Genomic DNA, 10,028 nt, shown 5'->3' with positions numbered 1-10,028 from the left:
TTTGAGAATTTATTGGCTCTGTTGTCCTTGGTAATTTCCATCATCAGGTTGGATTTTCCTCGTGAGAATGGATATAGGGAATACTCAATTCTGACGGATTTTTTAGCTGGATCCATGATGGTCCAGCTACCTTTCCAAGCACCCTTGTAGTTGGTATGACCACATGACCAGATCTGGCTGACCAGATAAGAGCAGGAGGGATGGAAACAGTTTTTGAGCCTTGTTTTTTGGGTATGCCCTCCTTCCTCCCTTTTCTCCTTCCCATTGGATAGATTTTGGGTATGGCAATGAGTCATCTTGAATCATATAGGTGAAGGCAACATTATTATTTTTATTTTTTAAGGCAACACTTTTGAAGACAAACCATCTTGAATCCTTACAGATTAAAGTGGAGTAAGAGGAAAGGATTCTGAATCCCTGAACCTGTGGAACCACCACGCCAGCCTTCAACTGCTCTTGCCTCAACTGTCAAATGGGGGTGGGATACTCCTATTTTGTTTAAACCAGTATTACTTTGGATCTCTGTAGATCAGCCAAGAAGGACCCCTGAGGTCCCAAGACCCTTTGGGTGGATCCCTGAGATCAACTCTATTTTTTATAATAATACCCAGAGATGTCCACATTCTAATTCTTGGAGCCAGTACATATATTACCTTAAATGCAAAAGAGACTTTGCAAATGTGATTAAGGATCTTGAGATGGGTGTTTACCTTGGATTATCTGGGGGGCCCAGTGTCGGTCACAGGGGCCTTATAAGAAGGAGACAGGACAGCAGAGACAGAAAGCAGCTCTGGCCATGCTGCTTTGCTGGTTTTGACGATGGAGGAGCAGCTTCGAGCCAAGGAATGTGAGGAAGTTGGCAAGGCCAAGGAAGTGGAATCTGCTAGAACCTCAAGAAAGAACCGTCCCTGTTGACCCCCTGACTCTCACCCAGTGAGACTAATTTTGGACTTCTGATCTGAGAAGGGTAAGATAAAATTTGTGTTGTTTTAAGCCACAAAATTCACGTTAATTTGTTACAGCAGCAATAGAAAGCTAATACATACACCCAGACATTATTTGCCTTTTTCACTTCCATTCTGTCCTGAGCACACAGGGGAGTTTTCCAGAGGTTAGATGTATTATCACAACAGATGGAATACATTGGATATGAGAATCTCCTTGTCTTCTGTTAACCTAGATATTAAAAAGGTTTGCAAAAATATGAAAAACAATGATGCTTCTCTCAGATTTTTGTTTTGCTTTGGAAAAGTTATTTTCTTCACTGAAAATATTATTCATATTAACCTATAAGAGATATATTGTTATTTTAAATGAGTTAGTAAATAGTTTTTAAATTCTCAGTTTTAATTTCTAGTACAGCAGATTCTGATAAATATAACTCACATAAATGAAAGCTCTTTGTGGTTCTCGATAATTTTTAAGGATGGAAAACGATCCTCAGGTCAGAAAAATCTTAATACAAAAATACTGTAGTGCCAAATGGGCTGTTGCAATTTTAGATCACAAATTCACTATAGAAAGGAAGAAGAAAGGTTTCCTCCCCAAACAACAACTAGAAACGCCAGCTTTCACTCTGGTCGAACCACTTTAAGAGCTCTGCCCCCTCTTGTACCAATCACTGTGACAATGGGAGGGATTTACTCTGATAGAGTCAGCCATCGGGGCCCACCCCAGAACTGGGGGTGAGCTCAATCCCATTTAAACCGTGTGGCTGCTACCTCATGGGAGAAAGGGACAGATGGATGCTGGGGAGTCAGTCAGCAACAGTTCCCAGAGAAAATGAAAAATGATGATGATGGCAAACAGAGAGCAATTTTTGTCAGGCTCCGTTCTAAGCCCCCAGTTAGTTCTCCCAGCCACTCAATGAGGAAGGCATTATTGTTTATTATAACATGCAACATAATCTCTGCCACTGCTTCAGCTGAGATACAGGCTTGAAGAATGTTCGAATGTTTCACTTCCCTAGGATTTTGATGGAAGTTTTACCGTTAGCATAATGCTAGCAGCAGAAGGCAAGCGTCGCAGCACGGGCTCTGGGATGGGACAGACGTACTCACATAATGCTCAGATTTTGACTCAGAAAACACGGTGGTTTTGTTTTTCTGTAACCTATATGATATTCTTAAAAAATCTCCCATCACCATGGTATTCATTAGTGGGTGCAGGTTATATTTGAGTCTAATTAAATAGTGTCATTCCAATCAACAATGTAAATGCGTCCTTAGACTTCAATATTCTGTTTCTTTTAGGACAATGCTCAAGTTTGTCGGGTTTCTGGTCCCCAATTCCAGAAGGTGCTAAGTGTTTGGGGGAACGGGTGGGAGGAGTGTGATGTGAGCCTCTGTGGTGGGGGACTGCGAGATCCTTGGAGCCACATCCTAGACTGGCCATGCCTGAGGGTGACTGGACCAGCCCCCACGTGTTCTGTGGGTGTCTGCGGCTGGGGTGGGAGGCTGGCCTTCTCTCGGGGCTCGGTTAAGTCACCCTTGCCTTCACGAACTCCTCAACCCTGCCTACATCTTCACTGGGCCTGAGGACACCACGGACGTGAACCCTGTTGGCAAATTTCTCAGCCAAACTCTGAACTCATGTCCGTATCTCACACCCCAGTCCTCCCACCCCAAATATCCCACATGGGAGTGGGTGTCCTTAGGCGAACTGAAGTGAGGCCCTGCGCCTGCTCATCGTGTTGCGTCCTCAGTTTACCTCCATGTGCGGTCTCCAGTTCGGGCAGGTCCTCCCAGAGTCCTCAGCAGAAAGCAGAGCCGAAGCCCCTCAAATTTAGGCTTTCTCTTCACCTTAAATCCCACCACTCTTCCCTCAAGGACACCGGCACAGAGAAGGAAGATTGGGACACGTGTCCCTCCCTTCCTCTAACTCTGTCCCCTTCCCCCCATAGACCCCTGAGGAAAAAAGTGCAGGCTTTTCTCTACCACACAGATCTCTCCTCCGTGAAAGTCTGTGATCAAGTCTTCCAGACACGTTCCTTGATGTGGAAAAGGAGTACATAGGAGAATTTCGAAAAACCCTTTTCTCTGTTGACGAAGCCTGACTTCCGAGCCGGTCGTCTTGCCGAGGAACTGAAAATCTGATGTTGGCTGTTCGCAGCTGAATATTCTCCCTCTTTCTGCATTCCCGGTTTATAATCCCAAACTCCTACTCTACCGCTCCCTGATACACCTTAGGCGCTCTGGGTGGAGGGTTGCATACATCTGAGAGAAAAGTTTACAATAGGAAACTATGTATGTGGGGGGAAATAAAGGTACAACCACACGCTTAATAAGGTTACCCCAGAACGTGGATCCTGGCTCCGCTCCTGACTCGTTGTGTGCCCCTGGGAAGGTTAATATCTCTAGGTCCAGGCTTTTCCATGCGATGCAGAGAAAACAACAGAATCTGCTTTCCTGCCCATCCACGTACATACTCACCTGGCCTGGCGCCGGCCCCGCGAGCATGCGTAGTCGCGGTCCTTGAATTAGCCCCGTTGCGGGGCCTCAGGAGTGGGTCGTGCGTTGTGGATACTGGGAGAAAGTATTACTCAGTGACTTGTCGAAACACGTCATCCGTGCTTTGCTGCTCTGTCAGTTCCTCCCAATTCTTAGACTAAGATCTCTGAGTCTACAGGACATCGTTTACTTCCAGGGGGAAGGGGCTGCTCCCCTTTTTGAGCTGTGGAGAAGCGAGATTGGAAAGAGGAAGCAAGGAAAGGAGAGAGGGAGGGAGAGAAGGGGTGTGGGAAGGGGGAAGCAAAGGAGGGAGCCCCAGGGGCGCTTGAGTGGCTCAGTGGATTAAGCCTCTGCCTTCGGCTCAGGTCATGATCTCGGGGTCCTGGGATCGAGCCCCACATCGGGCTCTCTGCTCGGCGGGGAGCCTGCTTCCCCCTGTCTCTCTGACTACTTGTGATCTCTGTCTGTCTGTCTGTCTCTCTCTCTGCACCAAATAAATAAATAAAATCTTTAAAAAAAAAAAAAAAAAAGGAAGGAGCCCCAAGCAGGGCCCTCTATTATAATCTTTGATGGTCCGGCTGCTGTCGTTCTTAGGTGGAAACATCCCTCTACAACTAATGTGAAGGCAGTCGTGGGAGTCTTTGATGGACAATTCAGATTTTTACACAATTTATTCAAGTAACAGATTTCCTCAGCTTCTGTAAAAACGGGCATGGAATTCTGATTCTGTGATGAATACAGACCTGTTTTGTAGCTCTAAGAAAAGGGTTTTAGATGCACAAAGTATAGCTAGAAAGAGGCAGCATAGGTAATCACCTGCATCAGGGTTTGGCACACTTTTTCTGTAAGAAGATTGATGGTAAATGTTTTAGGCTTTGTGGGCGATATTGTCTTTACTGCAAACGCTCAGTGCTGCTGTTGCAGCTGAAAACAACCATAGATTGTATACGAATGAATGAGCATGGCCTCGTCCCCCCCAAACCATTATGTATCCTAACATTTGAATTTCATGTAATTTTCACTTGTCATGAGATAGGATTCTTCTCTGATTTTTTTCCTCAACCATTTAAAAACGTGAGCTTAAAAAAAGGCAGAATTTAGCCCCTGGGGCTGTTGTTTGCTGAGCCCTGATGTGTTCAACATCGTTTCAGAAACACCATGGAATCCTTCTACTTGCTTCTGCCAAAATCCTAGGATCCCACTGTGGATACTTGAGTCCATTAGTTTAGGATTTTTTGGTTTTATTTTTGTTTTAAGTAGATACAAATTCCCCTTGGGGAGGCGATACTCCCACGTACCAGCCTTTATGTTGCACTTTATAAAGTTCTGATTTTCAGTGGATTTTGACAGGCAGAACGTGGGAAGACAGTAAATGTCCTCAGGAGGAAAGAGAAGCTCTAGGAGTGTGGACAAGAGGACAAGCCGGATTAATGGGACACTTCAGATGGCAAGAAAGCTCCTCTTTTCAAAATCTGGCCTAACATCATGGAGGCTTGAACAGACTTTAGAAAAGAAATTGATCGAGAATGGACAGCCCAAAGGTGATGTCCATAATAATCATTTGAAGAGAAAATCTAGGTTGTAAGCATCAATTTCCACCAGGGCTCTGAGGAAGCCAGTCTAAAGACATGTTGGAGCACTTGCCAATGCCAACTTTTCCATTGACTTATACTCTGTGGACGTTGTATTTTGATGTAAGAAAACTCCGTTTAAGAAGCCACGGGTGTAAAAGACAATAGCGTTATCTTCCGCAGTAGGTCAGGTGAAGGGCTTATACTCAGAGGCAGTCTCTAATGGGCTTACCCACGCGCTATTTCCCAGGACGGCTTCTGTCCAGCACGGACCAACTAGCCACATGAGGCTATGGGGCATTTAAAATGTGGCTCCTCCCAATTGATAAGTGCTGTCAGGTATAAAAAACACACTGGATTTTAAAGACTGAATATAAAAAATATGTGAAATATCTCACTAATAATTGTAAAGTATGAGTTTTGTGTTAAAATGACTCTATTTTTAAAGAATTTATTTATTTGAGAGAGAGGAAGAGAGAAAGAGAGAGAGAGACTGGGAGCTCAAGCAGGGGGAGTGGCAGAGGGAGAAGGAGAAAGAATCCCGGCTGAGCGGAGAACCTGACGCAGGACCCCGGGGTCATGACCTGACCTGAAGGCAAATGCTCAACCGATTGAGCCACCCAGGTGCCCTGGAATGACTCTACTTTAGATACATTGGGTTAAATAGAATGTTGGCAAATTAATTTCACCTGTTTCTTTTTACTTTCCAAAATACGGCAATTAGAAAAAAGAAAATTTCACCTGTGCCTTGCATTTTGTTTCTGTTGGGCAATCCTGAGCCAGACTTTCAGCTGATAGGTAGCAGAGGGCCATGAAAAAGTACTGGACAGGAAGCTGGAGGCCTGGGTCTTACCCTTACCTCTGTTTCTTACTCGTTTTAGGACTTTGGGTAAGCCACCTATTTTAATCTTCAAAATCTGAGCATGGAACTAGATGATCTCTAAGGCTTCATCCAAATGGGGAAAAAAAATAATTCAGGCTAAGAGGATTCTTTTTTTTTTTTTTTTTTTAAAGTAGACTTCACACCCAGCATGGAGCCCAACCTGGGGCTTGAACTCAAGACCCTGAGATCAAGAGTCAGATGCTCAACCCACTGAGCCACCCAGATGCCCCCAGGCTATGAGTATTCTTATCATTTCTCTATTATATATATTATTTTTTTTTATTTCTCATCATGGGAAGCTAACATTCTTCCTATACTTATCTCGAAGGGTCTTGAAGATAAAACTATAAGCCACTTATAAAATGCATCATTTACCATTCCAAAGAAAAGGTAAGAAGATGCCGTTTGATCATTGAAGAGTTGGTGTAACTGTAATAAATTCTCCTGAGATTCTCTGGACCTTGCTCTGCCACATCCTGCCACCTCGCCCAACTTCTGGCTCCTCAAATGCACAGACACTTGGCTGAGAGGCTGGTGAGATTCATTGCCACAGCTTTAGCCAGCGATAGCTTCTAGCGAGTTCCAGGTCTCCCTGCTACCACTGGCTTGAAATCGTCTCTGCTTTTCTTTCACCTGGGCAGAAATTACAACATTCTTTGGATGCATTTGAGCACACACACCCTGTGTCAGAATTATGAGTCTTTGAAGAAATAGAGATAAAGAGGAGAGATCCTTCTCCAGGGACAGAACTCAGAAACAGTTAATGAAGGGATTCTTTGGGTCTGAAACCCCAAAACAATTTTCCTTGTTACTTTGATTCAATGGTCACATATATAGGTCTAAATCTTACTGTAACCCATGATTTTTGTTTATTATGTTAATATTCATATTTATCCATAGTTACATATTTTTCTATTTGTTCATTTTTTGTTGGCTACAGCCTTGTGGAAGGTGTGTCTGAATTCAAACCTTATTTTGTTTCCTTGGAAAGGGCGGACTTCATATGTATTTTTCAAAATAAGTTTTTTTTATTTTCAAGTAGTTTCAGATTTACAGAAGAATTGCAAAGATAGAGAGTTCCCATGTAACCAACACCCAGTTTTCCCTAGGATTAACATCTTAAATTAGTATGGTACATTTCTTTCTATTAATAAATAATATTAGTACATTATTACTCTCTTCAGATTTCTTTAGTTTTCCTAATGTCCTTCTTCTGTTCCAACATCCTGCCCAGCATGCCACATTATGTTTCATTGTCAGGTTCCCTTTGGTTCTCTTCGATGTGGTGGTTTCTCAGACTTTCCATTTATTTGTTTGTTTATTGAACCTTGAGGGTTTTTTTCTCTCTCTTTTTATTTCATTATTTTTATTATTTTTAGAGCTTTTATTTTTTTAAAGATTTTATTTATTCATCTGACAGAGAAAGAGCATAAGCAGGGGAAGCAGCAGAGGGAGAGGGAGAAGAGACTCCCCGCTGAGCAGGCATCCCAATGTAGGGCTTGATCCCAAGACCCCAGGATCATGACCTGAGCTGAAGGCAGGCGTTTAACCGACTGAGCCACCCAGGCGCCCTAAAGATTTTATTTTAAAGTAATCTCTACACCCAACGAGGGGCTCCAAACCATACCCCTGAGATCAAGAGTCACACACTCCACCCGCTAAGCCAGCCTGACACCCCCTCTCTGTCTTTTTAAACTGAACTATAATTAACAGACAAGGTTAGGGGCGCTTGGGTGGCTCAGATGGTTAAGCATCTGCCTTCGGCTCAGGTCATGATCCCAGGATCCTGGGATTGAGCCCCACATCAGGTTCTCTGCTCAGGGGGAGCCTGCTTCTCCCTCTGCCTCCCCCCCAGCCCACCGCTCATGCTCTTTGTCTCAAAAAAATAAAATTAAAACAATAAAACATAATAATGTTATACTGATGACTGTATGAGTTAGGGTACTCCGGACAAACTGAGCAATGGATCAGATGTACTACACACACACAGATTTATTTTAATGAATTGGCTGATGCGATTACAGAGGCTGGAAGGTTCAAAGTCCAAAATCCGTACAGCAGGCTGGCAGGCTAAATACTCAGGCAGGAATTGGTGGTGCGGTCTTGAGCCAGAATTTCTTCTTTCCTGGGAAAACTGGTAAGGCCCTCAGCGGATTGGATGAGGCCCTACTCCCCTTATAATCTCCTTTATTTAAGAAGGGTCAATGATGATAGGTGTTGACCACAGCTAGATACAGCAACACCAACGTTAGTGTTTGATTAAACAACTGGAAACTGTAGTCTCGCCAAAGGGACACAGAAAACTAAGCATCACAATGGCCTTAATGTTTCGGGGTGTACTCATCAAAGAATTTGTACAGGGTTCCTCCACTGGGATTGGACTGATGCTTTCTCCTGATTAGAGTGGAGTTATGTATTTTGGGGCGAACTCGATTTTATGGGTCAACGGACTAAGGGGTGACTGTGGATGGATTGTTTGGAAATAGGTTTCTCAGAAATCTAATGTTGGCCTGCTCTCTGGAGGAGATGGCCTGCGATGGCCTATTGTTTGTATTCTGCTGGAATGCTCAATTTGACCGTCTGACTATTATTATTATTTAAACTTAAAAAAACCCACTATTATTAACATTATAAAGAGTTACAAAAACAGTACCAGAATGCCTTGAGGACACTTTACCCAGCTTCCTCTAAAGTTAACGTTGTGCTCCCTCGCTGACTGAGTCCAAGGCTGGGAACAACCAGGAGATCAAGTGCAAGGTTGCAGTTGCCTGGGAGGCGGGAGAACCTGTCTCTACAGAGAGGGCAGAGAACCCCTAAGGCTCGTGAAGTTCAGTTTGAGATGATTGCCACTGCAGTTTGCCACACTGATGCCTCTACCCCGAGTGGGGCTGATCCTGAAGGGCGTCTTCCAGCGATCCTGGGACATGAAGGTGCAGAAATTGTGGACAGTGTTGGCGAAGGAGTCACTCAACTGCAGACAGGTGATACTGTCATTCCGCGTTACATGCCAGTGTGGAGAATGCAAATTTGTCCAAACCCTAAAACCTTTGCCAGAAGAGAATTGGTACTCAGGAGAAAGGATTAATGCCAGATGGGACTAGCAGATTTCCTTGCAAAGGAAAGACAATTCTACACTTCCTGGGAACCAGCACGCTTTCTGAACATATAGTCATGGCTGAGATCTCTGTGGCTGAAATTGATCCTTTAGCGCCTGTGGATAAAATCTGCCTTGTGGGTTGTGGCATTTCTGCTACACCATCTTTGGTCCAGGAGGATTTGCATTGGCGGCTCTCATGGACTATAAGGTGGCTGGTGTATCCTGGATCTTTGGTGTGGACAACAACAGAGGTAAATTCACTAGGGCCAAGGAGTTTGGAGCCTCCGAATGCATTACCCGCAGGACTTCCTACACCCATCCAGGAAGTGCCCACTGAAAGGACTGACAGGGGAGCACACTAGGCCTTCGAGTGTGCTGGTAAGGTCAAAGTCAGGATAACAGCGCTGGAGGCCTGCCCCCAAAGCCCAGTGTCAGTGTCCCGGTCAGAGTAGCTGCTTCCCGTGAAGAAATCGCCAATCGTCCATTTCAGCGGGTACAACTGAAGACATGGTTAACCCTGTTTGTCGTGACTGAACCAGAAATGCTGCATGCGGAAAGGCACTGCCTTCGGAGGGTGGGAGAGTGTGGAAAACGTCCTGAAGTTGGTGTCTGAATATATGTCCAAAAAAGTAAAAGTTGATGAATTCGTGACTCATAATCTTTTGACCAAATTAACGAAATCTTTGAACTGATGCAGCAGAGCATTCGAACTGTTGCAAAGCTCTAAATTCAACAGAGAAAACATGTTCATCCTCGCACCTATGTCTTGTGGTCCAACTGCAACAGCCAGACAAGCAGGGAGAAGATCTTCCAAGTTCACAGCCTCTTCGACTTTCTAGACCTTCTCTACTACTACTTCTAGAGTAACCCACTCTGGGTTATATTTTTTGTATAATTCATAAATCTCTAATCAAGGACAAGGCTAATACAGTCATAAATCTGTTTTCTGAACTCTCCTTCACATGAATAATTGCCAGCTCATCAAGGAATATTCCAACATAATAAAAGCAATTTCCATGGAAAAGAAA

At 44.1% G+C, this 10,028-nt stretch overlaps 1 pseudogene across 1 annotated transcript; it reads left to right on the top strand.

The window, feature by feature from the left end:
* The first annotated feature begins 819 nt into the window (after window positions 1–819).
* On the top strand, window positions 820–9,727 carry LOC308352134 (alcohol dehydrogenase class-3-like; annotated as a pseudogene). The gene is made up of 3 exons: window positions 820–859; window positions 5,902–5,909; window positions 8,625–9,727. The product of its transcript is annotated as an alcohol dehydrogenase class-3-like (transcript).
* The last annotated feature ends 301 nt before the right edge of the window (window positions 9,728–10,028 follow it).

This window comes from Martes martes, assembly GCF_963455335.1.
Source record: "Martes martes genome assembly, chromosome: 11".
NCBI lineage: Eukaryota > Metazoa > Chordata > Mammalia > Carnivora > Mustelidae > Martes > Martes martes.
Note: the sequence above shows the minus strand (reverse complement) of the source record. Positions and strands in the feature narration are given on the sequence as shown.